Source organism: Geotrypetes seraphini, chromosome 5 (genome assembly GCF_902459505.1).
Source record: "Geotrypetes seraphini chromosome 5, aGeoSer1.1, whole genome shotgun sequence".
Lineage (NCBI taxonomy): Eukaryota > Metazoa > Chordata > Amphibia > Gymnophiona > Dermophiidae > Geotrypetes > Geotrypetes seraphini.
In genome coordinates this window covers 1,396,358-1,422,221 of record NC_047088.1, presented here as the reverse complement: position 1 = coordinate 1,422,221, position 25,864 = coordinate 1,396,358, and the positions used below count along the sequence as shown (strand labels likewise).

The window sequence follows — 25,864 nt, the reverse complement described above, 5'->3', positions numbered from 1 at the left end:
CTCTTCTCTGGACCCTTTCGAGCAGTACTGTGTCCTTGTTCATGTACGATGACCAGTGCTGGACACAGTATTCCAGGTGAGGGCGTACCATGGCCCGGTACAGTGGCATGATAACCTTCTCCGATCTGTTCACGATTCCCTTCTTAATCATTCCTAGCATTCTGTTCGCCCTTTTCACTGCCGCTGCCACGCATTGTGCGGACGGCTTCATCGACTTGTCGACTAGTACTCCCAAGTCTCTTTCCTGAGGCGTCTCTCTAAGTTCCGCTCCGGACATCTTGTATTTGTGTATAAGATTTTTGTTACTGACATGCATCACCTTACACTTATCCACGTTGAACCTCATTTGCTATGTTGCGGCCCATTTCTCTAGGGTTTTTGTCACGTTGCAGATCTTCGCAATCCTCCTGCGTCTTTACTACTCTGAATAACTTAGTGTCGTCTGAAAATTCCAAGGCTAGCTAATCATTTGTATGGTCTTTTTCTCCCAGAACCTATCCTAACCTCGGGCAACATATTCCACAGCTTAATTATGTGCTTGGGGAATCCCTTCCTCTTCCCAACTTTCTATGATTTATTTTCAATTTGAAGGTTATTAGTTTCATGGTGTGCCATCTTGTTTTTGTGTTGTTTGATAAGTTAAATACACAGTCCCTTTTTACTCTACCTATTCCATTCCATTCATAAAATTTTATAAGCTTTTATCATATACCCTCTCAGACATTTTTCTTCAAATTTTGAGCTCAGCCTCTCTTCATAATGGAGATGCTCTATTTCCCTGAACCTTTTCTAGTTCTGCTATAACCTTTTCAAGATGGGGGTGACTGGAACTGCACACAATACTCAAGGTGCGATCATACAGGGGACCTGGGCAGAGGTATAGTGGTATTCTCATTCTCTATCTACTCTCAGATAATCTCAAACAATCTATTTTTTTTTTTTTTTAAGCAGCAGCTATGCAGCTCATGGTATTACGTAAAGTTTCTTCAGCTTAAGCTTAGATTCTTTGCCTTGGGGGCAATTTTTTCCCTGAAGTTCCCTAATTTATTCTTCAGTTAGAATACACATTTTTGTGGATATCTTTTGTTTCATGAGTAAATCAAGGAAAATATTTAATAATAATAATAACAGTTTATATACCGCAGGACCGTGAAGTTCTATGTGGTTTACAATGATTAAAAGGTATTACAGATCGAGTGGAATAAACAAAGTTCAGAGTTAGTGAATAACAGTTCTAAAGATCATTTGTTGAGGACTAAGATTGTATAGGTCAGTTACCTAAGTACTTCAGGAACGGGTATGTTTTTAGGCGTTTCCTGAATTCCCTATAAGTAGTAGGCACATAGAAACATAGAGTATGATGGCAGAAAAGGGCCATCGGCCCAACAAGTCTGCCCACTAGAAGAACCCTCCCTCAACAAGAACCCTCCCTCTAAGAATTTCCCGGAGCGAACCCACTCCAAGAACCCTTCCTCAACAAGAACCCTCTTTTTAAGCATTTCCCCGGAGCGAACCTACATGTTTATCCCATCGTCCCTTGAAGTCGAGTGCGTTACTGGCCTCAACTACCTGACGTGGAAGACCATTCCATCGATCAACCACTCTTTCGGTGAAGTATTTCCTGATGTCGCCATGAAATCTCCCATCCTTGAGTTTGAGCGGATGCCCTCTGATTGCTGTGGGCCCCGTAAGGAAGATGATATCTTCTTCCACCTCAATATGGCCCGTAAGATATTTGAATGTCTCTATCATGTCACCCCTTTCTCTGCGTTCTTCGAGAGAATATAACTGCAGCCTGCTTAGACGTTCTTCATATGGGAGATCCTTAAGTCTTGAGACCATCTTGATGGCTATACGCTGAACCGACTCCATTCTCTTCACATCTTTTTGATAATATGGCCTCCAAAACTGAACACAGTACTCCAGATGAGGTCTCACCATTGACCTGTATAACGGCATTATGACTTCAGGCTTACGGCTGGTAAAACTTCTCCAGATGCAACCTAGCATTTGTCTAGCCTTGGCTGAAGCTTTCTCCACCCGATTGGCAGTTTTCATATCTTCACTAATGATTACACCCAGGTCTTGTTCTGCGATGGTTCGTGTTAAGTTTTCACCTTTCAGGGTGTATGTTCTGCAGGGGTTATTGCTACCAAGGTGCATCACCTTACACTTTTTGGGATTAAAACTCAGTTGCCAAGTATTAGATCATTGTTCCAGTAAAAGTAGGTCCTGCCTCATAGTGTCTGGCACGGTTGCGCTGTCGGGCTCGGTTGCGCTGCCCACAATGTTGCATAGTTTAGCGTCATCCGCAAATAACGCAATTTTACCTCAAAGTCCCTGAGGGAGATCCCTTACAAAGATATTAAATAGTATCAGACCTAAAACCTGTGTCCTGTGGCACTCCACTGGTCACTTCCGACATTTCCGAGGGAGTACCATTTACTACCACCCTCTGAAGTCTGCCACTAAGCCAGTCTTTAACCCATGCAGTCAATGTATCTCCCAGACCCATCATATTCATCTTGTTTAATAGCCTACGGTGTGGGACACTATCAAAAGCCTTACTGAAGTCTAAATACATGATATCCAGGGATTGTCCCCCATCCAGTAGTTTCGTTACCCAGTCAAAGAAGCTTATCAGATTGGTTTGACAAGAACTTCCCTTTGTAAATCCATGCTGGTGGGGATCCCTCAGTCTTTCGTCATCCAGAAACGTATCCAATCTGTTTTTAATCAACATTTCCATAAGTTTACACACTATTGATGCGAGACTCACTGGTCTGTAATTTTCAGCCTCCAACCTGCTTCCCTTTTTGTGAAGCGGAATGATGTTAGCAGTTTTCTAGTCCAAGGGGACTTTTCTCTTGCTTAGAGAAAGATTGAAAAGCGCAGCTAACAGTTCCGCCAGGACATCTCTTAATTCCCGAAGTACTCTGGGGTGTAGGTTATCCGGCCCCATGGCTTTATTTACTTTTAGCTTTAATAGTTCGTGATAGACGTTGCTCTCTGTGAATTCAAAATCTCGGAATGGGTCCTCCAAGCACCCTCTTGTCTGTAGCTGCAGCTCTTTAGCCTCACGGGTAAAGACCGAGCAGAAGTAACTGTTGAGTAGTTCGGCTTTATCTAAGTCTGAGTCTACAAAGTTACCATCGGGTTTCCTTAGGCGCACAATCCTGTCTGTGTTTTTTCATCTGTCGCTAACATATTTGAAAAAGGATTTATCCCCTTTTTTAACCTGCCTAGCAATATTTTCTTCCATCTGGAGTTTTAACAAACTAAAACTAAACTAAACTAAACCTTAAGTTTATATACCGCGTCATCTCCACAGAAGTGGAGCTCGACACGGTTTACAGGAATTAAAAACAAAGAAAGGAACTCCAATGGAAGGAAGGAGGGCTTGGTAAACAGGAAGGAGAGGGGGGAGGGAGGGGTAGTTACATTTTGGAGAAAAGCCAGGTTTTCAGATGTTTTCTGAAGTGTTGGAGGGAGGTCGAACTCCGAAGATGGGCAGTAAAGCTGTTCCACAGCTCGGTGATCCTGAAGAGGAGGGATGTTCCAAGTTTTCCTGTATGGGAAATGCCATTTAGAGAAGGGAAGGATAGTTTGAATTTCTAAGTGGATCTGGTGGAATGAGTACTCCGAGAGCCAAGATAGAGGAAAGAGGGGAGGAAGGATGCCGTGAAGAGATTTGAAGGTAAGACAGGTGCATTTGTAGCTAACCCTGAGGAAGACTGGGAGCCAGTGAAGCTTAGACAGAAGCGGGGAGACATGGTCGAATTTACCTTTTGCGAAGATTAGTTTAGCTGCGGTGTTCTGAATCCGTTGAAGTCTGATAAGACTTTTCTTTGTTAGGCTTAGGTAGATGGAGTTGCAGTAATCAAGTCTGGAAAGAATGATGGATTGGACAAGGACAGCAAAATGTTGCTGGTGGAAGCAGGATATGAAGATTGAAAAAGCATTTTTTTACTAGGGAGTTGATGTGGTCGTTAAAGGACAATGTAGAGTCAATGATGATTCCCAGAACTTTGCTAGAGTGCTCAAGCTGCAGATTGGTGCCAGAGGAAAGTGGGATGAGGGAGGGTAGCTGATCCAATTTCGGGCCGAGCCAAAGAAGTTTTGTATTGGTCTCATATAGTTTCATTTGAACGGTGAGAGCCCAGGATTGGAGATTTGTTATGCAAGTTGAGATGTTATCAGAGAGGTTGGTGAGGTTAGAGTCAGTTTCAAGAAGGACAAGGATGTCGTCGGCGTAGGTGTAAAGTGTCTCAGAGGTAGATAGTTGGAGGAGTTTCAGGGAGGACATATAAACATTGAAAAGAATCGGGGATAGAGGTGAACCCTGGGGGACTCCGCAGAGCGGTTTACAAGGGGATGATGAGGTACCATTCATGTTAACGAAGTAGGAGCGGGAACGTAAGAATTTTGAGAACCAATCTAGGACTGTGGAATTTATGCCAATTTCAGAAAGTTGGAGGATTAGTATGTCGTGGTGGACAATGTCGAAAGCTGCAGAGAGGTCGAATTGAAGGACAGCGAACTTGTTGCAGGAGTGGAGTTGTTGGACCTTTGAAATTAAAGAGGCTAAAAGAGATTCAGTGCTGTAGTTGGGTCTGAATCCATGTTGGTAGGGGAGAATCTCTCAAGATAGGATGAGAGTTGGGTGGCTATGATAGATTCCAGCATTTTGGTCAGGAGAGGGATGTTGGCTATTGGGCGATAGCTGGAAGGAGTGGAGGGGTCCAGATCAGCTTTTAACAGTTCTGGATTTTACCAGATAGGTTTCTTTGGCTTCCGGTCGTTGTGATTGTTTGTAGGATAGAAATGCTTTTTTCTTTTGCTTTACTAGTTCAGAGATGGGATCACGTGATGCACTGAGCGCGGGCAGACGACGGCTGCCTGAGCTCCCGGGCCCCGAATAGCCCCGTTACCGATCCCCGGGGACGCGGCGGAGGACGGCGAGTGGTCGCGTGTGGTGTGGGGTGCGCATGGACAGGTTCTTGTCCTCCCCCGCGTCGCCGATGGCCACTCACACCACCAAGAAGGACGGTGATCGCCCGCAGCTAAGCGCGGACAAAATGGCGCCGGCCCCATCTTCGGCCATACACCAAATAGCGCCGGAGGCGCTGGCGGCACTAACAACGGCGGTAACGGCGGCGATACAACCCGGTATGGACCGGCTTTCTGACCAACTGTCCAACTTAGAGAGCTTACTAACACAGACTACCCGCAGAACAACTGTTTTAGAGACCCGGGTCTCTGGCTTGGAAGATACACAGAGCACCCATGAAACTACCTTACAGGAGCTGCAGGCACTTACAAAAAAGCAAGCAGAGAGACTGGAGGATTTGGAAAATCGCTCCCGCAGGTCCAATTTGCGTTTTTTAGGCATCCCGGAGACAGTAACTGGACCTAAACTGCTACAGGTCCTGGAGGTATGGCTGACCAATACTTTTGCTTTACGGGAGAGCCTGGGCCCGATACGTTTGGAGTGGGTGCATCGCCTAGGCAGGGAGCAGGCCCGGGAGGCGCGGCCTCGCATGGTCATAGCAAAAGTCTTGAACTACAATCACAAAGTTGAAATACTGCGCAAATATAAACAACTTCGTGAGGACCTTAAGTTTGAAGATTCGGAGGTGCGCATTTTTCAAGACTACTCCGCGGCCCTGACCGAACGCAGGAAGCTATTTTACCCGCTTTGTTCATCCCTGGCAGAAAAGAAAATCCGTTTTCTCTTCTTATACCCAGCTACCTTACGTATACAACATCAGGGTCAATGGCAAGTCTTTGATTCAGCTGTGGAGGCAGCCACTTTTATGAATACCCAAGTGCTCTCCCAGGCGGACCTTACATGACTGTCTACTCACTTCATGGAAGCACTCACTGCATTCTGATGGTTGCACTATGGTTTTGAGGTTTCCGGGATGCTTAGATTCCCAAATGCAGGGAGCTCGGGACTCTTTCTTTCTTATGTTCCTACTTGTTGATATGGACTGGGTTTGTTCAGAATTGCATTCAAGTGGACACAGTTACTGGGATTGTGTACTTAATTTTGCTGTCCACTATAAGTTTAATTGTTACTGGGTTTCTTATGGGCCTAATGTTTTTTGATCTGTGGGTGACTCGGGCCTGGAGTGGCATTAGTTTGTGATCTCTCACACCTATAGGACCGCCTTGGGGTGGACCTTTAGTTGTGACTGCATACTGATGCGAGAGGGGGGGTCGACAGGGGGGAATGGGTGGGGTGGGCGGGGGGCGTATGGGGGGGAGTCCTTTGCTATGTTGGAGGTATGTAAGACAATTTTGGAGGAAGGAGAGTCGGAATTCTGCAGTAGGCAGGCATGTGGTTTTGCAGATACTTCGGCAGGTCCTAAGTAACACATGGCTACCCTGGGTATGGCTGGGAGCCTGGGGTGGTTGGTCTCTATACACTGTTACTTTTTTGCAAATATTTTCCATTTCCATAGGTCATAGCTAATACTCTGCGCCTAGTGTCATGGAACGTATCGGGCATTACATCCCCTATTAAACGAACCAAAATTTTAACACAGCTCAAAAGACATAACGTAGATATTGCATGTTTGCAGGAAACCCACCTGACGGACGTGGAACATCAGAAATTGAAGAGGTCCTGGGTGGCCGCAGTCTTTGCAGCCTCTTCCCCTCAAAAACGGGCGGGGGTAGCAATATTAATTCGTAAGACTTTACCCTATACTGCCAGAGTGATTGTAACTGATCAACAGGGCAGATATGTACTGTTACACTTGACGGTAGGAACATATTCAATTTTTCTTTTGAATGTGTATGCACCTAACAAATATGATCATTCCTTCTTTGAGGGCATTGTAGCATTGTTACTAGAGCGTGTTGGGGAACCAGTCTACGTAGCCGGAGATTTCAATCAAGTCTTAGACCCGAATTGGGACCGATCTACGCCAGGACCGAACACCTGCGTGTCCCACACTAGGGGTATTCCTTATCTCTGTGCCACTTTAGATCTAGTTGACCCCTGGAGACTTTTACACACCACAGAAAGGGATTACACCCATCGATCCAGGGCACACAACACCCAATCTAGAATAGACTATATCCTTACCACGAGTAGGGCCTTTCTGAATGTAGATGCAGCAATGATAGGCCCGACCGTGATCTCGGATCATGTGTTGATTTGGATCGATGTGAATGTGGGTTTTAGTATGCGGGGCCCAGTACGCTGGCGTTTTCCTAGTTATTTATTTTCTGATGACCATTTCAAAAATTATTTAACATCTAAGTGGGAAGACTTTCTTGAATTTAATGGTAAGCATTGCGACAATCCGACGCTGTTTTGGAGCACCGTCGTTTGTCTCGAGGTATACTTAACTTAGAAAAGGAACTAGCATCTGCCAAACGCCATTATACACAATACCCGACACGAACTAATAGGGAACGCTTAATATCGGTGGAATCGACCCTTAATTCGTATATACATGAGCGAACAGTCAAAATGCTTCTATATCAAAAATATCGTTACCACCGCTATGGTAATCGGGCTGGGAAATTGTTGGCACGGCTGACTGCACAGGCCAGGGGACATCGATACGTGTTGGGATTGAGGGACGATAAGGGACGTCTGCAACATTCTACTGCTCACATTGCCCAGACTTTCCATTCTCACTTTCAGAGGATTTATGGTCGCCAGGACTCGGGAACAGTATCCCTTATTAGGGATTATATAGCAGATTCTGGTTTGTTGCCACTCTCTGACCCAGATATAGAATATCTTAATACACCCATTACCCCTAAAGAATTGCAAAGTGCAATCCAACGCCAAAGGAATTTTTCTGCTCCAGGGCCGGACGGCTTCACGGCAGAATTCTATAAGATTTTATCAGATCAACTAGGTCCTTTTTTGCGGGAATACTATTCTCAGACCATACAGGATGAACACTTTCCCACTGAAGCAAATGAGGCCTTAATCACTCTGATATTGAAACCAGGAAAAGAGAGCGCTGTTTCCGAGTCCTATCGTCCCATTTCTCTTTTAAATGTGGACATTAAAATTCTTTCTAAAATATTAGCCGATAGACTAGCTACTCTTCTCCCGAATATTATTGCACCGGCACAGGTAGGTTTTGTGAAAGGCAGACAGGCGGTACATAATGTTCGAAAGGCCCTATTATCACTGGCCCATACACAATCCCATAATACACAGATGTTGCTGCTTAGTTTAGACGCAGCCCAAGCTTTCGATCAAGTCAATTGGAATTATTTATTTGAGGTGTTGGACTATATGGGGATGACAGGTTGGTACGCCAGAGCGATACGCACATTGTACTCAACACCGAGGGCGAGATTGCTTGTTAATGAGATCATTACAGCCCCTATTTTAATTGAAAGGGGTACCCGACAGGGGTGCCCTCTGTCTCCCCTCCTCTTTTTGTTATACTTGGAGCCATTTCTCCGGACAGTGACTCTGGACCCTGACATAGTGGGAGTAGACTTTGGGGTCTGCACTATCAAAGTGTTAGCTTTTGCAGATGATTTATTATTTAAACTGACTAAACCCACTCATTCCATTGCTCATCTGCTGCAGGCGCTAAAGGAATTTAGATTCTACTTGGGCTTTACTTTGAATTATCAGAAATCTATAGCTCTAGCTAGTCCGGCGGCTCTACAGCAGACATGGGTGGGAGAGTTTCCTTTTGCATGGGCGACAACATCGATTCGCTATTTGGGAATTTGGATTCCCAGAGACCTCAAAACTCTTTACGACAGTAATATTAATTCCCTCATGCAGGACACCTTACAACAGCTACAAAATTGGTCCTCTTTCCCACTCTCAGTAGCGGGACGGGTGGCTCTTTTTAATATGGTGCTCTTTCCCAAATGGTTATATCGCTTTCAGGTGTTACCAATACTCCTCTCCTACACTCATAATACACGTTTAATTAAAGGTTTACAATGTTTCTTGTGGGGGGGTAAACGACCCCGTATGCAATTTCTTAGGATGTGCTTACCTAGGGAACGAGGGGGCTTTGGTTTATTAAATGTCCGTTGGTACGCACTGGCATGCCAGATGCGACATCTCAATGATTGGTTTAGGGGGACATCAGATTTCTCTGCTACTCCTTTGGAATTATCTTTGTTGGCTCCGTACCATGTAAGCTATTTCTTGCATGTAGCGGACCCACAGATACGTCCTTTGGTGTCTCCCTACCCGGTATTTGTGCCGGCGCGGCGAACCTGGAAGTGGGTATGTAAAACAGCAAAGTTGTCTTCTGAGGTTTCCTGCTATTTACCCATCCAGGGCAATGGAGCCTTTCTGCCTGGACTGCAAAATACATCCTTCCAGAGGTGGAGTACGCTGGGATTACAATATCTTTTCCACCTGTTTCTGGAGGAGGGGAGAATAGCCACCTTTGCGGAATTACGTCAGACATTTGATTTACAGCCAACTGACTTTTTTGCTTATTATCAAATCCGACATTATGCTCAGTCTCTACCTGGGGAACACCTAACTGAAGATACCCGGGAGGCCCTCTCGGAACTTTTCAATCTTTCTGCACAACAGAGGGTTCCGCTTCGTTTTCACATTGTGGGAGTCCGGGACTGTCAATAGGGCACTAATTTGGCCATCTTGGCGACAACATGGGCAGAGGACTTGCAATGCACTTTAACAGACCAGCAGTTGCAGCGGGTTTTGAAACATATTCAGAAGGTCTCTCCTAACATTACGCATTGGGAAATGCAATTAAAGATAGTCTTGCGACTCTACATCCCGCCGGAACGAGCAGCTCGGATGGGGATTACTGCATCTCACTCCTGCCCGAAATGTGATCAGGCTCACGCTTCTTTAGGCCATATGCTCTGGACTTGCCCTAAAATTTTACAGTTTTGGAGATATTTGGGACACTACATTACGATGCTATGGGGGAGGCGATGGCTTCCACAACCAAGAGCACTATTCGGATTCTACAATATAGCCACGCCTAAACCCAAAGGCATGTCGGCTTTCATCACTAGAGCGCTTTTGATGGGGAAAAAAGCAATACTTACTAACTGGCTGTCCCGCGATCCCCCATCTTATGCACAGTGGCAATCCCTGATGATAATCCATGCTATACTGGAACACAGAATGGTGGGAGCCTTGGATCGTGGCCTTGGTCGTAGATTCAGTCTGACCTGGGAATGTTTCTGGCAGGATCTTACTCCGCATGCCCGCAGCAGATTATTGAACCTCTAAGTTTGACTCTTGCTCTCAATTTATGTTGTGGTACTGGACTCCTGGGGTGGGAAGGGATATTGGGGGGGGGGGGAGGAAGGTTGATAGTTGTTCTGTTTTAATAACAAAAGCCTATGCTGTTTGTACTGGTGTGCTTTACTATTTTTATAATAAAAACTATTTGACCATACTAGTTTGGAGATCTCCGTGGAGAACCATTGGGGTCTATTATTTCTCCGTCGTTTACTCACAGTTTTTATGTAGAGTTTGGTTGCTTCTTGCAGGGTGGATTTCAGGGTTGACCATAGTACCTCCACACTTTCCGTCATGCCCTGATTTTGCAGTGCCTCATAGACAAAATCTCCCATGCTCTGTAAGTTAGTTCCCTTAAAATTTAGAACCTTTATCGATGTATTTGACCTAGTAACTCCCTTCCTGAGTTGAAACCACACCATGTTGTGGTCACTGGAGGCCAAAGCATCTCCTACTGAAATTTTTGTGACACTGTCTCCATTAGTGAGTATTAGGTCCAGAATCGCCTGAGCCCTGGTGGGTTCCAATACCACGAGGAGTTGTTCCAGGTCTTTACCCCATAATGCTGTTTGATGTGAGAAAAGATGTTGGTGATGACTTTTCAATTTACAACCTCTAATCGGTGGAAAAACAAAGTTCGGATGTGAGGTTCTCCTGAATCTGTTGGTTGTGAAGGAGAAAAGGTCTGTTATATATTTAGGGGCTAAGCCGTAAAGTACCTTGAAGCAAAAACAACCAAACTTGAATTTCACAAGTGCCTCCATCGGCAGCCAGTGCAGAAGTCGATAGGAAGGTGTCACGTGATCAAACTTCTTCAGTCCACAAAGTAACCTAACCGCTGCATTTTGTACCAGTTGCAATCGCCGCGTGTTCTTCTGGGAGAGTGCCAAGTAGGCGATGTTACAATAATCGAGTTGACTCAGTATGAGGGATTGTACCAGAATTCTAAATGATGAGACATTGAAGTAAGCTCTGATGGACCGAAGCTTCCAGAGGGTGAGAAAGATCTTTCTAATCAGGGAGTCTACCTGGTCTTTCATGGTCAGGCTCTGGTCCAGTGTTACTCCCAATATCTTCATAGTGGGTTAAATGGGATAACTAAGGTTATTAATGCACAGTTATGCTTTAATGTCAACTTGGCGTGGCGATGCTATAAAAAATTTTGTTTTCTCTGAATTTAGCTTTAGTCTGAATTCAGTCGTCCATTGCTCCATCCGATTTAGTGCTTCTGTTGCTTTGGGGGTGACTTCTGAGACAGAGGTAGTAAATGGGATAATTATCGTGAAGTCATCAGCGTAGCTAAATAGTTTTATCCCCAGTTGGGACAATTGCGCACCCAATGAGGCCATGTAAACATTGAAGAGCAGTGGGGATAATGGTGATCCCTGTGGCACGCCAGATAAGATTGCTCCATGTATCAGAGAGATTGTAATTAAAATGGACTTGGTAGGTGCGTGATATAAGGAAACCTTGAAACCAGTTTAATACTTCTCCTCTGATTCCAATTGCGTCTAAGCATTGTAATAGTTTTCCATGGTCCACCAAGTGGAAGGCAGAGCTCATGTCAAATTGCATGATTAAGGCGTTGAGGCCCTTACTAAACAAGTAGCGCACATTGTCCAGGATAGCCGTAATTACTGTCTCAGTGCTAAATAGAGGCCTAAAATCAGATTGAGTTTCGTGCAAGAGAGAGAACTGGTCGAAATATTCCATCAGTTGGGTGTGTACCATTCCTTCCATGATTTTTACAATAAATGGGATGAATGCTACTGGTCTATAGTTGGTTACTGATGTTGGTGATTCTTTACGATTTTTTGGAATTGGGGTTATTATAACATGACCATTATTAGTGAGGAATTTTCCACTGTTTAGGTTATTGGTTAGGTAATTCAATAGAGACAGTTTAAAGTCTAATGGAGCTGCTTTCATAATTTCTGGGGGACATGAGTCCAGGACACAGTATGATTTAGAGTATTTGTTATATAACTTGATGTAGTTATTCCATTCTAAATTGTGGAAGAACTCCAAATCATGTCCACTGGTATTTCATTTCTTTGTATATCAGTTGATTGATGTTCGTATTCGGGAATTATCGAGTAGTTATTTCTTAGGTTTTTAATTTTTGAATTGAAATGTTGTGCTAGATCATTTGCTGAGGATAACTTGATGTTATGCATGGGTTGAGTGTAGCGTGTGGTCTCAAATTTGTAACTATGTTGAACAGTTCTTTAGTATTAGTTCCTTTTGAGCTAGTGTTTGATGAGTTAATTTTGGATGAGTAAAATGTTTTACATTTTTCTTTTATCTGTTGTTTGTAGAGTTTTATGTTGGATCTCCAGTTGTCCCGATCTGACAGCTTTCCAGTTTTTTTTCCAGATTCTTTCTAATTGTCTTACTGATTGTTTCATTGTTAGGAGTTTGATGTTAAACCATTTGCTCTATTTGTTTGAGCAGCTTTCACTATTTTGTTTAGGGGCAATTTTATCTAAAATGGATGTGCTAGTTTTCATCCAGTGATCAAAGAAATCAACTCCTTCTATCTTCGCTTGTAGATCATATTGTGACCAATATTCCTCTGGGTTGATATGGCCCCCTTGTGAGGTGTTCTCTTTTTGTCCGTGGGCGTGTCTTAGATTTTAGCCGATTCCAGAATAGATTGAAATAATAAGTGAATTGGTCAGACCAGATATTACATTACATTACATTAGGGACTTCTATTCCGCCTATACCTTGCAGTTCAAGGTGGATTACAAAAGAGCTAACTGGACATTTCCAGTGAAGTTACAACAGTTTTGGGGTTTTTTTTTGGTTACAAGGGAGGAGAGGTACCTGGATTAATCATGACACCAAGTACCGTTTGAAAGAGAGATGGGAGGATTTATGATCTCCTTTATGGACATCGCTACCACATCTAAATGATGGCCTTTTTCATGTGTTTGAGTTGGTGAAGGGAGATTGTAATTGAATAAAGAAAGAAAGTTTTTAAAGTCTTTTGCTTCTAGATTGTCTATTTCATCTAGATGTAAGTTTATGTCTCCCGCAATTAGATTATGTGATGAAGTGATTGAGTTATGTAGGACAAATTCGCAGAAGTCCTCTCTAGCTTTTGGCCAGCTTTTCGGCGGAACATAAAATAATATACAAGAAAGGGTATCTTCTAATTCCTTATTGCTAATTTTACAGGCTAATATTTCTAATTGGTTGGTCATTTTGGAATCCAATAGTTCAACTACAAATCCTTCCTTGGCGACAATTGCTAATCCTCCCCCTCTTCTTCCATCATGATTTAGCATGTGTATTTTAAAATTATCTGGTAGATCATGAAACTTTACTTTAAAAATAGGTTAACTACCTTTACTCACCATCCACGTTGGGTCACCAATTTTGGTCTTGCACCAAGATTACAGCCTTTTGGCATTGGCTTAATGTGCATATTCAAGCTATGTGGAATTACAACTTTACCTTAACTCCGATAATGCTATTTTCTCTGGACTGTGTCCCTCTATCTGCACCTAAGGGATTTCGCAGCTTTTTGTCTAAAGCAGTACTGTTGGGGAAAAAGGCAATTTTGCATTGCTGGATTACTGCAGACTCTCCGACACTCTCGTGATGGCATACGCTTATGATCCACCAGACCTCCATGGAGAGGCTTTGTTTTCCATCCTTGGACACTGAACTGGGACGGTCATTTTGTACTTGTTGGACACCTTTCTGGGACACTTTAACGCCTAGAGCTCAAAGTCATATACTGAATGCTTAGATTTATTTGTAGGAATTGCACCGGATTGAATATGTGTATTATTCTGCAGGGCACTGGGGTTGAGGAAGGGAGGGCGGGATGGGGACAGAACTGGTTTAGGGTGAATTTGTGATGCAATTGGAATCCACTCTGTTTTCTTGTACACCTATACAATTCTGTTTGTTGGTATTTCTATATTGAAAATTCAATAAAACATATTTGGAAAAAAAAAAAATAGGTTAACTAAATTTTGTGGTGACTTAGTCAGGATTTTTCCTGACGTTTCTAGAGCTACTCAATTTAGAAGGAAAGAGTTTTTGAAGTTAAAGCTTAGAATTTTGGCCCTAGAGGCATCTTTTTATTTAAAAGTTCCCTGTAAATGCTTAGTCAAGTTACATGATGTTGAATATGTTTTTTGGGATCCCATTCAACTGCAACAATTTTTAGTTGCACGTGAGCAGAAAGCACAGTTACTTACTGTAACAGGTGTTATCCAGGGACAGCAGGCATATATTCTCACATGTGGGTGACGTCATCTACGGAGCCCCAGCGCGGACAGCTTTTCAAGCAAACTTGATTGAAGTTTCAAGTTTGCTACACTGCACCACGCATGTGCATGCCTTCTTGCCCACTAGAGGGCGCATCCTCACCTCGTGGTCCTCAGTTCCATAACCAGCAAAGAAGCCATCCCCGGGGAGGTGGGCGGGTTGTGAGAATATATGCCTGCTGTCCCTGGATAACACCTGTTACGGTAAGTAACTGTGCTTTATCTCAGGACAAGCAGGCATGATATTCTCACATGTGGGTGACCTCCAAGCCAACCAAAAAAGGGCAGGTGGGAGGATGGCAATTTAGGAAAACAGGTTACGTAACACCGACTGGCCAAACTGGCCGTCGCTTCTGGATAAATTGTCCAGACAGTAGTGGGAGGTGAACGTATGAACCGAAGACCAAGTGGCGGCTTTACATATGTCCTCCACAGGAGTAGACCGGAGGAAAGCAACAGAAGCTGCCAGAGCCCTGACCTTATGCCCCGTGACTCGACCATGGAGCATGAGGCCAGCCTGAGCGTAGCAAAAAGAAATACAAGCCGCTAGTCAGTTGGACAAGGTGCGCTTGGAAATAGGATGTCCCAGCCGATTAGGATCAAAGGACAAAAATAATTGAGGAACCTTCCGATAAGACTTGGTACGTTGGAGATAAAAAGCCAACGCCCTCTTACAGTCAAGCGTGTGAAGCACCGCCTCTCCAGGATGAGAGTGGGGCTTCGGAAAGAACACCGGAAGGACAATAGACTGATTGAGGTGAAAATCAGACACAACCTTAGGTAGAAATTTAGGATGGGTGCGAAGAACCACCTTGTCATGATGGAACACAGTAAAGGGCGGGTCCGCAACCAAAGCCTGAAGCTCACTAATTCGACGAGCAGAAGTGAGCGCAAGTAAAAAGACCACCTTCCAAGTGAGAAACTTAGGAAGAGACTTGTCAATTGGCTCAAAGGGAGGTTTCATCAGCTGAGCCAAGACCACAATCAGATCCCAAACTACAGGAGGAGGTTTCAGAGGAGGGTTAACATTAACTAAACCCCTCATGAACCGCACCACCAGAGGATGAAGAGAGAGAGAACGTCCCTCTAGATGCCGATGGAAAGCAGCAATAGCACTGAGATGTACCCGGATGAAGGATGTCTTCAGGCCAGACTCGGACAAATGTAACAAATACTCCAGAACCGAAGACACCGGAACCAACTTTGGATCCAGATGGTGCGAGGTACACCAGGATGAAAATCTGGTCCACTTCTGGGAATAACAAAGCCGAGTGGAGGCCTTTCGCGAGGCTTCCAACACCTCCCTGACCGCCGAAGTCAGAGTGAAAGGAACCAAGCCGTCAGATGTAATGACTGAAGATTGGGATGCAACAGCGAACCCCGACTCTGAGACAGCAGAGAGGGAAACACAGGCAGAAGCAGAGGCTCCCTGACACTGAGTTGAAGGAGCAGGGAGAACCAGTGTTGACGAGGCCAACGAGGCGCTATGAGAATCATAGTGGCTCCGGACGACTTGAGATGAACCAACGTCCTCAAGATCAGAGGAAAAGGAGGAAATGCATAAAGGAATCTCCCTCCCCAGTCGAGAAGGAAGGCATCTGCCTCGAGACAGTCCTGGGAGTAAATTCGTGAATAGAGGGGCAGCGAGTCTCCGGGGAGGCGAACAGATCCACCTGAGGCGTCCCCCAGCGGTCGAAGACCTCGCGCAGAACTCGGGAGTTGAGCGACCACTCGTGCGGCTGGAGAAGACGACTGAGTTTGTCGGCAAGACAATTCTTCTCTCCCTGAATGTAAACCGCCCGCAGGAAGATGTTCTGGGATGTCGCCCATTCCCAAAGGCGCAAGGCTTCCCGGCACAAGGACCAAGAGCCCGTTCCCCCTTGTTTGTTTACATAATACATCACCACTTGGTTGTCCGTCCGTACCAGGACCACCTGATTGCGCAGCAGATGAGCAAAGGCTCGGGCTGCCAGAAAAATGGCACGAAGCTCCAACACATTGATGTGACAACGACGGTCCCCCGCCGACCATAGCGCTTGAGTCCGAGGACCGTCGAGATGAGCCCCCCAGGCGTACTCCGAAGAGTCCGTGGTCAGGACCTTGCGATGCGGAGGGATGAGAAAGAGCAAACCCCCGGAAAGATTGGAAGAGTTGGTCCACCAACGGAGCGATCGTCTCAAGGAAGGAGTGACCGTTACAGGAAGGGAGAGCGGGTCTCGATCCTGGCGCCACTGGGAGGCCAAGGTCCACTGAGGAAGTCTCAGACGCAATCGGGCAAACGGCGTGACATGAACTGTCGAAGCCATGTGGCCGAGTAGAATCATCAGCCGACGTGCAGAGACAGAGCGCTGCAGCAGAATCTGACGGCTCAGGCGAAATAGAGCCTCCAGTCTCGACGAGGGCAGGAATGCACGAAGGCGAACCGTGTCCAGCACGGCCCCGATAAACTGAAGGGATTGAGCCGGGCACAACTGCGATTTGGGAAAATTTACCTCGAACCTCAGACGTTGAAGGAAGATGATAGTCTGTCGGGTCGCTGAGATAACCCCCTCCTGGGATGAAGCCTTGATCAGCCAATCGTCCAGGTAGGGGAAGACCTGCAGCCCTCGGGATCGTAGGGCAGCTGCGACCACCACCATACACTTCGTAAAGACCCGAGGAGACGAGGCTAGTCCGAAGGGGAGGACTCGATATTGGAGATGCCACTCCCCCACCTGGAACCGTAAGTACTGGCGAAAGGCGGGATGCACCGGAACATGCGTATATGCTTCCTTGAGGTCCAGGGAGCACATCCAGTCTCCCGAGTTTAGTAGAGGGTACAGGACTGGAAGGGACAACATACGGAACTTCTCCCGGACAAGGAACTTGTTGAGCCTCCGGAGGTCCAAAATGGGGCGTAAGTCCCCGGTCTTCTTCGGGACCAAAAAGTAACGGGAGTAAAACCCCCATCCCCTTTGGCTCGGGGGCACATGCTCCACCGCTCGAAGGTCCAACAAGGACCTGGCCTCGGACAGGAGAAGAGGAAGCTGGTCTCGGCAGCAAAGAGAAGCCGCCGGCGGATGTTCCGGTGGCATGGACAAGAAATTCAGTGAGTAGCCCTCGGAGATGATCCGGAGCACCCAAGTGTCCGACGTGATCTCGGCCCATGCTGGAAGAAAGGCCTGCAGTCGGCCCCCGATAGGAAGGGGGTCCTTTGACAGTGCGGAGGGGGCCTGCCCCCAACCGCGCATCACGTCAAAAAGACGGAGCGGGTTTAGACGCTCCTTGCGCCTGAGGCTTTGGTTGGGACGCCCTGTCCTGCTGTTGGGGACGTCGGGGCGGAGGCCTGGAAAAGGCCGGCGTCGACTTCTGTGGGTACCACCGCGGAGGAGGTCTAAACGGCTTCTGCGGCGGAGCCCGGGGTTTGGGACGGACCAACGAGGCAATAGAGCGCTCGTGCTCAGACAAACGCTTGGTCGCCGCCTCCAAGGACTCATCAAACAGCTCTGAGCCAACACATGGAAGATTGGCCAGACGTTCTTGTAAGTTCGGGTCCATATCCAGGGTACGGAGCCATGCCAGACGGCGCATGGCCAATGAGAAGGCAGACGACCGAGAGGCGAGCTCAAACGCGTCATACACCGCATGGAAACAAACGCTTGGTCGCCGCCTCCAAGGACTCATCAAACAGCTCTGAGCCAACACATGGAAGATTGGCCAGACGTTCTTGTAAGTTCGGGTCCATATCCAGGGTACGTAGCCATGCCAGATGGCGCATGGCCACTGAGAAGGCAGACAACCGAGAGGCGAGCTCAAACGCGTCATACACCGCATGGAAGAGGTAGAGACGCAGTTGGGACAAATTGGACATAAAAGCCCCAAAATCCTCTTTATGGGAATCTGGCATGACTCCATAATACCTCGGCAACGACTTCACCATCTGTCTCAAATAAGACGAGAAGGTGAATGCGTAATTCAGGACCCTGGTCGCCATCAAAGAGTTGGAATAGAGGCGACGACCAAACTTGTCCAAGGTCCGTCCCTCCCGTCCGGGGGGAACAGCCGCCGAGACCCTGGACGGCTGCGACTTCTTCAAAGCCGACTCCACCAGCAGGGACTGGTGGGACAGCTGAGCCTTATCAAAGCCCTTGCACGGAACCGTGCGATATTTAGACTCCATCTTAGAAGGCACCGCTGTGACTGTAAGAGGGGAGTCAAGGTTCCTCAAAAAGGTCTGATGAAGCACCTTATTGAGAGGTAACCGAGGCGTCTCTCGAGGAGGGGAGGGTAAATCCTGCTCCTCCAAAAACTCCTTCGTGTACTTTGATCCTGCTCCGAGATCAAGGTCCAAAGCCCTTCCCATATCCAGAATGAACCTCGAGAAAGAGGAGGGCTTCGAAGGCGGGGAGGGAGATGGAGACGAGCGCCTCGCCAAGAAGGAAGGAGAAGCCTCGCGTGAGTATCGAGGTTTCTTCCCCGTACCAGACCCCGAACCCCAAGAAGCCGCACCAAGCGATCTGGACGGGGTCGGGGACCGCCCATGCCCCGAGGAACCCCTTTGGGAAGTCCCCGGGGTATGGGGCACCGAGGCACGCCCCTTTCGTCTTGGCGAAGAGTCCCTCGAGCACTCAACCTCAGACGAACGAAAAAGCCTCGGGTTATCGAGGCGCAGTTCGGAGACCCACAGGGTCTCGGCCCCGGTCGTCGAGGAGCGACCGTGTCGTCGAGGAGACGCCCGGTGGCGTTTGGGCTTCCTCGACCGACGCTTCGCCCGAGGCCGACCCGAGGGCGAGGAACCCCGTGAGGACCTCGACGAGGACGACGAGGAAGAGATCCTCCGAACCCGCCGCACCTTGTCCCGAGGCCACACACTCCGCTCAGGCTGGTCAACCGAGGTCAAGGGCAATGTCGGGGCCGAGGCCGAAACCCCCCCCCGGGCCCGAAGTCGGGGGCACCCGAGGCCGAAGCCTGCTGAAGGTGCGTGATGGCCCCGGACAGCTCCGAGGCAATGAGAGCCCGGAGCAAGTCCTGAAAGACGGGAACCCCCATCATAGTCGGCAGGTCCGGGGCCGTTGGGTGCTCCCTCGAGGGCGACCTCGGTACCGAGTATTCCCGTGGGGCACCCGACTTCGGCGCTCGGGGCGGGGCCGAGGACGACCCACCTGCCCCCGCCGAGGAGCTCGAGGATGGCTTCTTCGAGGCTGAAACAGAAGCAGGAAGTGAGGACTTACCCTTCGCTGATTTCGGGGTCGAAGACACCGGCTTCGACGCCGGGGGTTCCCGGGGCGAGGACGAAGGAGTCGAGGCCGAGGTCAAGGCCGGGGCCGAGGCCGACGTCGAGGCCTTCCCCGCCGTGGGGTCAACAGCGAAGAGCTCCGCCATACGAGCCTGACGGCGGCGGAGAGCTCTTCGTTGAAAAGTGGAGCACCAGGAACAGGTGTCGGAGGGGTGTTCAGGGCCCAGGCAACGCAAGCACCACCGGTGAGGATCGGTAATCGACAGGAGCCGATCGCACCGGGTGCACTTTTTAAAGCCCGTCACAGGACGGGACATGGGCCCAAAAACCGGCCGGGAACAAGCGAGGTCCCGCGGCTGCGGCTACCGGGAGCCCCCGGAGCAAAACGAAAAAGATTTTTTTTTTTTTCCGACGAAAACTGAAAGAAAAGAAAGTAAGAAAAGTAAATGAAGCACAGCGACCGTGAAATAACACACAGCCGCGGTGTCAGAAGGCTAAATTCAAAGAGCACAATTTCCACAGGGCTTCTTCCACAGGGCTTCCGCGGAAAAAACTGAACTGAGGACCACGAGGTGAGGATGCGCCCTCTAGTGGGCAAGAAGGCATGCACATGCGTGGTGCAGTGTAGCAAACTTGAAACTTCAATCAAGTTTGCTTGAAAAGCTGTCCGCGCTGGGGCTCCGTAGATGACGTCACCCACATGTGAGAATATCATGCCTGCTTGTCTTGGGATAAATAATATTATTTCTTTTTCTGTATTGTTTCATCCCTAAGATTTTGAGGAGGCATGTATCCCTATAACAGTAAGGATTGATACAAGATTCACGAAGGTCGAGCCGAGAATCTTTCCTTTATCTTTTCTTTTACGTTTTCTTGTTCTAGGCGAGCTGAGAATCTTTCCTTTATCTTTTCTTTCACTTTTTCTTGTTGTATTAGTACCCTGCCCCCCTGTTTTGTGGGCTTAAAAAGGATTTATGTATGATGAAATTATGTATTTTGATTGTAGATTTCTCTTTTTTTCCTGTTATTAATGGATAATGTATTATTCAAATTATAATAAAAAACTTATTGAACTAAAAAAAAAAATAAAATTATCTGGTAGAAGATCTTTTATTATTGGGTCATCTTCAGACAGTAGCCACGTTTCCGTTAGGAAAAGACAGGCTATTTGCTTGTTGATGATCCAATCTTTAATTAAAAATGCTTTGTTCCTAACAGATCTGGTGTTAAGATATGCACAGGGAACGGAAGTAGATGTGATAGGTTTGGTGGACGTAGTGGTTCTGATAGGTTTTACTTCCCTTATCCTTTTATTTTTTGGGGCACGTTGATGTCTTCCGTTGCTTGATATGGTTTGCTCTGTCTTCTTGTTGGTTAATTATAAGCCTGATGGGTAGATCAGGATAATGGGCTGAGTGTAGCTGTGGATAGAGTGACTTAACATCCTTGATGTTATTGCATATTAGATAGATTAGTAGAATCAGTAGATGCATGCTTGCAGATTAAACTGACTCCTACTTGTCCTAATGGCTATTTGGTGTTTCTGTTACTTCCATTTTCTAGGATAATTAATTAGTAGTGAATCAGATGGCACTAGATCAGATTCAATAACAACAGTTAAATTAGTTAAATAGCAGTAAATCGGATATCCCTAAGTCAGATTCGATAAGCACAGTTAAATTAACAATTAAATTAATAGTTAAATTAGCAATAAATCAGGTAGTACTGAATCCAATTCAATAGCAACAGTTTTAAAGTTATGTGCACCATAGGTTGGCTTGTACTGTGAGTGCAGGCTGGAATAAAAGAACCAAAGTCGGCAAACTGAGGAGGGTAAGCTTGGTTCTGAGGTGATTCAGCCGTGTGCTCGAGCAGGCTGGAATAGATAATACAGACTTAGGTTATCTAGACATGCAAATAATTAGGTCGACCAGTCATGCAAATACTTATCAGTTTGACCAGTGAAAGGAGGTTTTTTTTATTCCGCTCAGACGCATCACAAAGGCGCGTGCTAAGGCGCAGGAGCCTTTGCCGTGCGCCTTAGCTGTCACGCCAAACGGCCGAGCGCCGTTCACTCCTCTGGAATTTAAACTGTTCCCGGCAGGCCTGGGATGGGCGGAGCAGGCTCTCATGCCCAGTGGGGATGGGTCAGGAACGAGGCTCCGAGGCTGAGCCGGACCCCTGCTCCTGGAGTCGTTAATGGGCTTCTTCCCTCTGCAGGTCAGGGTTGGCGAGTTTCCCCACTCTGCAGGTCAGTTCTTCGGCATCGCTGGCAGGGCCTCTCTCTCTCCCCCTGCGGGTCAGGCTCTGAAGCTGAGTGGTCCCGCAACTGCCGATGTCGGGGTTGATGTGGGCGTCTTGTTGTTTAACTGCAATTACATGACTTTCTTTTCCAGCAATTAATAAAAAAAATATTTGACATCGATATGTGAACATTTCTTAAGAAAGAACTGAATATTTCATGGGATGTCCTACTTTTTCACATGACTGTAGTTGCCACCTGCAGTCATAAGGGCTATTGGGGTGGTAGACAGGTGGGTATAGTAGGTTTTAGGAGAATTCAGGAAATCTCGTCCTACAAAGGGGTTATGGTGAGATGTACACCTAGTACCCTTTATGTGAAGTTCTCAGCAGTGCCTCCAAGGTGACCTACTGCTCTTCTGCCATGTCTGCTACCGCTACATTAATACAGTAAGCAAACGCCGGAGAAACAAAAGACCACAATGGTTCAACAAGGAAATTTCGGACCTCATTAAAAAGAAACAAGAAGCATTTATCACCTACAAACATCTTGGGAAGAGGGAGGCAAGGGAAGACTATCTGGTCAGATTGAAAGCTGTCAAAAAAGCAGTCAGGGAGGCCAAACTACGAACAGAAGAAGATCTAGCACGAAACATTAAAAAAGGGGATAAATCCTTCTTCAGGTACATTAGCAACAGGAAGAGAAACAAGGATGGGATAGAGCGCCTTAGGCAGTCAGATGGAAACTACGCGGAATCTGATTCTACCAAGGCAGAACTACTAAACGAATACTTCTGCTCAGTATTCACCTGTGAAGCACCGGGAGCTGGTCCGCAACTACAGATAAGAGACAGTCAAAAAGACCTATTCAAAGATTTTGAGTTTACACCCAGTAGCGTCTACTACGAACTTTCAAGACTCAAAGTAGACAAAGCCATGGGACCAGACAATCTACACCCCAGGGTGCTCAGAGAGCTGTGTGAAGTTTTAGCTGAACCACTATCCGTGCTCTTCAATCTTTCCATGCGCACGGGAAGAGTACCCCTGGACTGGAAAACAGCTAACGTAATTCCACTCCACAAAAAGGGCTGCAGAACAGAAACAGAAAATTACAGACCGGTGAGTCTCACATCCATAGTGTGCAAACTCATGGAAACACTGATCAAACAGGAACTCGACCAAATACTAGAAGAAGAAAATCTACGTGATCCACACCAACACGGATTTACCAGGGGAAGGTCCTGCCAATCTAATCTGATTGACTTCTTTGACTGGGTGACTAGTCATCTGGATGCCGGGGAGTCCCTGGACGTGATTTATTTGGACTTCAGCAAAGCTTCTGACAGTGTCCCACACCGCAGGCTGTTAAACAAACTAAAATCTATGGGATTAGGGGATACACTCACTACATGGATTAGGGATTGGCTAAGCGGTAGGCTTCAAAGGGTGATGGTAAACGGTACCCCCTCCAAAACATCAGCAGTGACAAGTGGAGTACCACAGGGCTCCATCTTAGGGCCGATTCTATTCAATTTATTCATAGGAGATATTACCCAAGGGCTTAGAGGAAAAGTATCACTGTTTGCCGATGACGCCAAACTATGCAACATAGTAGGTAAAAGCAGTGTGCCTGACATTATGACGCAGGACCTACGGCAGCTGGAACAGTGGTCGTCAACTTGGCAGCTAAGCTTCAATGCTAAAAAATGTAAAGTGATGCACCTAGATAAAAAAAATCCACACAGAACTTACACACTAAATGGTGAAACCTTGTCCAGGACCAAGGCAGAACGTGATTTAGGAGTGATCATTAGTGATGATATGAAGGCTGCCAATCAGGTGGAGATGGCTTCGTCCAAGGCAAGACAAATGATGGGCTGCATCCGTAGGGGTTTTGTCAGCAGAAAACCTGAAGTCATAATGCCATTGTACAGATCCATGGTGAGACCTCATCTGGAGTATTGTGTTCAATTCTGGAGACCGCACTACTGGAAAGATGTGTTGAGAATGGAGTCGGTTCAGCGAATGGCTACCAGGATGGTCTTGGGGCTCAGGGAACTCACGTACGAAGAAAGGCTGAAAAAACTGCGGATGTACTCGCTGGAAGAACGGAGAGAGAGGGGAGACATGATTGAGACCTTTAAGTATATTACGGGACGTATAGAGGTCAAAGATGCTATCTTCTGTCTTACAGGGCCCTTGGTTACAAGAGGGCACTCGCTGAAAGTCAGGGGAGGGAAATTTTACGGTGATACCAGGAAGTACTTCTTCACCGAAAGGGTAATCGATCATTGGAACGAGCTACCTCAGCAGGTGATTGAGGCCAGCAATGTGTCAGATTTTAAGAGAAAATGGGATATTCACGTGGGATCTCTAGGGGAATAAACATTAGGGAGTGGGTCATTGGTGTGGGCAGACTTGATGGGCTAAGGCCCTTTTCTGCCGTCAATTTTCTATGTTCTATGTTTCTATGTCTGTATGGTCAGTGTAGTATAAATGGTGGCCCCATGTACATCTAAATGGCTTGGTTTTGAACATTTTTAACTTGGACTTTTTTTTTCTGAAAATGGCCAAAAGATCTAAATAGGTCATTTTGAAAGAAAAAGATAGATGTCTTGTGGTTTTGAAAATGGACATGGTTTCAATCTGATTTTTGGCTGCACTTCTCAAGACATTCAGATTGGATGAAAATGGCCCTCCGTGTCTTCTAATTTGTCTAAATGTCTTTGCTGTTTAGTGGGGACTACAGTATGCTTTATTGTCCCTTGCCTTTTCAAATTATTTTGATTTTAATTCTATTTGGGCATATTTTTCCTTTACAATTTACATGACCTGCTGTAAATTGATTTTATTTTAGCCCTCCTTTTAATCATATTCAGAAGTGTTTACAACTTACTTAAGGACCATTTTACTAAGCTGTGGTAAGTGCTACTAGCGCTTATTACAACTTAAGATGAGCTCAGGCATACTACGGTAAGTTACAGATCATTGCATATTTGTACTGGCAGAGGCATGTTGGGGGTGGAGAATTGACACCCCTTAATGAAGGTTACCATATGTCTTGATTTAACTGGACAGCTCATCTTAAAGGACTGTCTGGGTGTACGGATGGATTTTGAAAACCCGGCAGTTTGTCTGGATTTTTGGAAGGTCCCAGCTCTGCGTCAGCTTGGAGCCGCATCTGGAGGGCACTGACCATGCGCAGATGCGACTCAATGATATAACATAATAACACAGTAGATGACGGCAGATGAAGACTTGAATGGTCCATCCAATCTGCCCAACTTGATTCAATTTAAATTTTTAAAATTTTTCCTTCTTAGCTATTTCTGGGCAAGAATCCAAAGCTCTACCTGGTACTGTGCTTGGGTTCCAACTGCCGAAATCTCCATCAAAACCGACTTCAGCCCATCTACACCCTCCCAGCCATTGAAGCCCTACCCAGCCCATCCTCTCCCAAACGGCCATATAAAGATAGACACAGACCGTGCAAGTCTGCCTGGTACTGGCCTTAGTTTTTCAATATTTACTATTATTTTCTGATTCTAGATCCTCTGTGTTCATCCCACGCTTCTTTGAACTCAGTCACCGTTTTCCTCTCCACCACCTCTCTCGGGAGCGCATTCCAGGCATCCACCACCCTCTCCGTAAAGTAGAATTTCCTAACATTGCTCTTGAATCTATCACCCCTCAACCTCAAATTATGTCCTCTGGTTTTACCATTTTTCTTTCTCTGGAAAAGATTTTGTTTTACGTTAATACCCTTCAAGTATTTGAACGTTTGAATCATATCTCCCCTGTCCCTCCTTTCCTCTAGGGTATACATATTCAGGGCTTCCAGTCTCTCTTCATACGTCATCTGGAGCAAGCCTCCTATCATTTTCG

General features: G+C 46.4%; 1 protein-coding gene across 2 annotated transcripts in view; it reads right to left on the bottom strand.

The window, feature by feature from the left end:
- The window catches only part of LOC117360915 (rho-related GTP-binding protein RhoG-like), a 40,860-nt gene that overhangs the window by 13,978 nt on the left and 1,018 nt on the right, over positions 1–25,864 (bottom strand). The window lies entirely within an intron of this gene.